Genomic DNA, 5,181 nt, shown 5'->3' on the forward strand with positions numbered 1-5,181 from the left:
AACAGTAGTGAGGCTTTATACAGGGTGTACCGATACAGAGTCAATATGCGGGCACCGTTAGTCTAGGTAATTAAGGTACTACGTACATGTACATGGAGTTAAAGTGACACTATAATCACTCTATAATAATGCCCATTTAATTGGCTGGGCCTGGCTCTCACGCTTAGCTCCCAAGTGGGTGGGCCTATGACCTTCCAGGCCCAGCCATGGTCACTGCGCCACTGCCCAGTCATGTGTAATCCATAGATTAGGTAGGGCCTATTGAATTCATTTAAATTGACTGATTTCCTTTCTATGAAATGTAACTCAGTAAAAACTTTGAAATTGTTACATATTGCGTATATATTGTTAGTCAGTATAGTTATCAACAGTTATAAACAATTACAACTACACAACCTTTCAGTTTCCCTGGTGGTCTAGTGGTTAGGATTCGGCGCTCTCACCGCCGCGGCCCGGGTTCGATTCCCGGTCAGGGAACAACAATTTTTTATCACCAGACCTCAAGTCTGAAGTTTTCAGAAGCATCCACATTATACAGGTAACTGTCTAAAAACGAAGGCGCCGCGCCCCTAACAAACGTGAGTCGAGGAAATGTCTGGTTATGACAACCAATCAGATCGCCGTCTCCCACCAAGAATTGCACTCGCCAACCAATCCGAGACGCCAGTGCAACCAAGAGGAAACCCAGAATTGACGAATGAGGATAGAGCTATGGCGGGACCTTTAAACGCCAGAAGAGGGCCATGGAAAAATATATTTCCTCTCATGTAATTTTCGCGAGTCATCTTTCTTTTCTAAAGTCGCTACGATGTTTTGTTGTATGCTGTTTTCATTGATCATCATCATCGATCGGGAATATCTAACAGGTAAAATCAGTGTATTAAACTACAGTAACATGTTAGCACAGATAACGAGATTTACAGACTGTGTGTAACTACAGTAACTATCAATTTATATATTTTTTATTCATGTACCTAATTGAACTAGACATAGTTATAGGGTAAATTAATAGGGAAAATACTGTCTTGGTAACAAATAGGCTAGGGTCATTGTGTTAATTATGAATGAAAACGCACAAGCGATATGCTTTGCACTTGCTTATGTTGGTGTGACTATTGTGTGTGGGTTTGTGGTCAATATATGCTTCAGTAAGTAACTAGAGGTAACAACATAGGGAGCTGGAGTTTATACACTTCATTCTATTGTTCCATCATTTAATCCAGTCTGCTCACTGTGATTTTAAAATGGATATCATTTAATCCAGTCTGCCCACTGTGATTTTAAAATGGATATCATTTAATCCAGTATGCTCACTGTAATTTTAAAATGGATATCATTTAATCCAGTCAGCTCACTGTGATTTAAAATGGATATAATTTTATGTTTATCAAATATAAACGTATCCCTTTTATTTTCACAGCAAACATGGCGCCCTGCTTCAGAAAACTGCCAAATGGAAGCCTTGTCTTAACGGACAGTAAGGATTCCAGGATGTACAGGATTTACTAAAAGAGCATGGAGCAAGTCTGGGTCTCCAGACATAGTGGTGGATACAGCCTGGAGGGCTGTACTGCTTTCCCAGCTAGACATAGTTCACAACATCCTTAACCAGCTGGACATAGGTCACAACATTCTTTCCCAGCTAGACATAGTTCACAGCATCCTTAACCAGCTGGACATAGGTCACAACATTCTTTCCCAGCGGGACAAAGGTCACAACATCCTTAACCAGCTGGACATAGGCCTGTCTGTAGCACAGCAGCCTGACAGTAACACAGCGGCCTGACAGTAACACAGCGGCCTGACAGTAGCACAGCGGCCTGGCTGTAACACAGCGGCCTGACTGTAACACAGCGGCCTGACAGTAACACAGCGGCCTGACAGTAACACAGCGGCCTGACAGTAACCCAGCGGCCTGACAGTAACACAGCAGCCTGTCTGTAGCACAGCGGCCTGTTTGTAACACAGCGCCTGTTTGTAACACAGCGGCCTGTCTGTAACACAGCAGCCTGACAGTAACACAGCGCCTGTTTGTAACACAGCGGCCTGTCTGTAGCACAGCGGCCTGTCTGTAACACAGCGGCCTGTCTGTAACACAGTGGCCTGACAGTAACACAGCGCCTGTTTGTAACACAGCGGCCTGTCTGTAGCACAGCGGCCTGTCTGTAACACAGCAGCCTGACAGTAACACAGCGCCTGTTTGTAACACAGTGGCCTGTCTGTAGCACAGCGGCCTGTCTGTAACACAGCGGCCTGACAGTAAAACAGCGCCTGTTTGTAACACAGCGGCCTGTCTGTAGCACAGCGGCCTGACAGTAACACAGCGGCCTGACAGTAACACAGCGGCCTGACAGTAACAGAGCGGCCTGACAGTAACACAGCGGCCTGACAGTAACACAGCGGCCTGTCTGTAACACAGCGGCCTGACAGTAACACAGCGGCCTGTCTGTAGCACAGCGGCCTGACTGTAACACAGCGGCCTGACAGTAACCCAGCGGCCTGACAGTAACACAGCAGCCTGTCTGTAGCACAGCGGCCTGTCTGTAGCACAGCGGCCTGACAGTAACACAGCGGCCTGACAGTAACACAGCGGCCTGTCTGTAGCACAGCGGCCTGACAGTAACACAGCGCCTGTTTGTAACACAGCGGCCTGTCTGTAGCACAGCGGCCTGTCTGTAGCACAGCGGCCTGACAGTAACACAGCGGCCTGTCTGTAGCACAGCGGCCTGGCTGTAACACAGCGGCCTGACAGTAACACAGCGGCCTGTCTGTGTTAATGCTTCTACCTGGCTGTAACACAGCGGCCTGACAGTAACACAGCAGCCTGTCTGTAGCACAGCGGCCTGACAGTAACACAGCGGCCTGACAGTAACACAGCGGCCTGACAGTAACACAGCGGCCTGTCTGTAGCACAGCGGCCTGTCTGTAACACAGCGGCCTGTCTGTAACACAGCGGCCTGTCTGTAACACAGCGGCCTGACAGTAACACAGCGGCCTGACAGTAACACAGCGCCTGTTTGTAACACAGCGGCCTGACAGTAACACAGCAGCCTGATAGTAACACAGCGGCCTGTCTGTAGCACAACGGCCTGACTGTAACACAGCGGCCTGACAGTAGCACAGCGGCCTGACAGTAACACAGCGGCCTGTCTGTAACACAGCGGCCTGACAGGACACAGCGGCCTGACAGTAACACAGCGGCCTGACAGTAACACAGCGGCCTGACAGTAACACAGCGGCCTGACAGTAGCACAGCGGCCTGGCTGTAACACAGCGGCCTAACTGTAACACAGCGGCCTGACAGTAACACAGCGGCCTGACAGTAACACAGCGGCCTGTCTGTAACACAGCGGCCTGACTGTAACACAGCGGCCTGACTGTAACACAGCGGCCTGACAGTAACACAGCGGCCTGACAGTAACACAGCGGCCTGTCTGTAACACAGCGGCCTGACAGTAACACAGCGGCCTGACTGTAACACAGCGGCCTGACAGTAACACAGCGGCCTGACAGTAACACAGCGCCTGTTTGTAACACAGCGGCCTGACAGTAACACAGCGGCCTGATAGTAACACAGCGGCCTGTCTGTAGCACAACGGCCTGACTGTAACACAGCGGCCTGACAGTAACACAGCGGCCTGACAGACCAGTAGATCTAGCTGGTCTGTCATAATATAATAGAGACAGTAGATCTAGCTGGTCTGTCATAGTACAATAGAGACAGTAGATCTAGCTGGTCTGTCACAATATAATAGAGACAGTAGATCTACCTGGTCTGTCATAGTATAATAGAGACAGTAGATCTTGCTGGTCTGTCATAGTACAATAGAGAGAGTAGATCTTGCTGGTCTGTCATAATATAATAGAGACAGTAGATCTAGCTGGTCTGTCATAATATAATAGAGATAGTAGATCTAGTCTGGTCTGTCATAATATAATAGAGACAGTAGATCTAGCTGGTCTGTCATAATATAATAGAGATAGTAGATCTAGCTGGTCTGTCATAATATAATAGAGACAGTAGATCAAGCTGGTCTGTCATAATATAATAGAGACAGTAGATCTAGCTGGTCTGTCATAATACAATAGAGACAGTAGATCTAGCTGGTCTGTCATAATACAATAAAGACAGATCTAGCTGGTCTGTCATAATATAATAGAGACAGTAGATCTTGCTGGTCTGTCATAATATAATAGAGACAGTAGATCTAGCTGGTCTGTCATAATACAATAGAGACAGTAGATCTTGCTGGTCTGTCATAATATAATAGAGACAGTAGATCTAGCTGGTCTGTCATAATATAATAGAGATAGTAGATCTAACTGGTCGCTAAATTGTGGACGACACATCTCCATCCTAAGTGAGTTGATAGAGCCAGGCTGAACTGCTGGACTCTCATGGGACGTGGCTATAATAACATCAGAGTGTCAACAAAGCCATGTTGATGCAGGAGACTGACCTAATGCTGCCAGTCCTCAGACATGCCACGTTAACACAATGGTGTGCTTGAGTTGTTGATTTGATATACAGTGCCTTTGGAAACTATTCAGACCTCTTGACTTTTTCCACATTTTGTTACGTTACAGCCTCATTCTAAAATGGATTAAATAAATAAAAAATCCTCAGCAATCTACACACAATATCCCATAATGACAAAGCGAAAACATATTTTTAGAAATGTTTGCAAAAAAAAAAAAAAAAAAAACAGAAATACCTTATTTAGATAAGTATTCAGGCCCTTCGCTATGAGACTTGAAATTGAGCTCAGGTGCATCCTGTTTCCATTGATCATCCTTGAGATGTTTCTACAACTAGATTGGAGTCCACCTGTGGTACATTCAATTGATTGGACATGATTTAGAAAAGGGACACACCTGTCTATAAAAGATCCCACAGTGCATGTCAGAGCAAAATCAAAGCCATGAGGTTGAGGGAATTGTCCTTAGAGCGCCGAGACAGGATTGTGTCGAGGCACTGATCTGGGGAATAGTAACAAAAAATGTCTGCAGCATTGAAGGTCCAAAAGAACACAGTGGCCTCCATCATTCTTAAATGGAAGAAGTTTGGAACCACCAAGACTCGTCCTAGAGCTGGCTGGCCGGCCAAACTGAGCAATTGGTGAAGAAGGGCATTGGTCAGGGAGGTAACCTAGAACCCGATGGTCACTCTGACAGAGCTAC

At 46.6% G+C, this 5,181-nt stretch overlaps 1 non-coding gene across 1 annotated transcript; it reads left to right on the forward strand.

The window, feature by feature from the left end:
• Window positions 1-405: 405 nt before the first annotated feature.
• On the forward strand, window positions 406-477 carry trnae-cuc (transfer RNA glutamic acid (anticodon CUC)). Its single transcript has one exon. It is a non-coding gene; the product is annotated as a tRNA-Glu (tRNA).
• The last annotated feature ends 4,704 nt before the right edge of the window (window positions 478-5,181 follow it).

Source organism: Oncorhynchus masou, unplaced genomic scaffold (genome assembly GCF_036934945.1).
Source record: "Oncorhynchus masou masou isolate Uvic2021 unplaced genomic scaffold, UVic_Omas_1.1 unplaced_scaffold_1870, whole genome shotgun sequence".
NCBI classification, from domain to species: domain Eukaryota; kingdom Metazoa; phylum Chordata; class Actinopteri; order Salmoniformes; family Salmonidae; genus Oncorhynchus; species Oncorhynchus masou.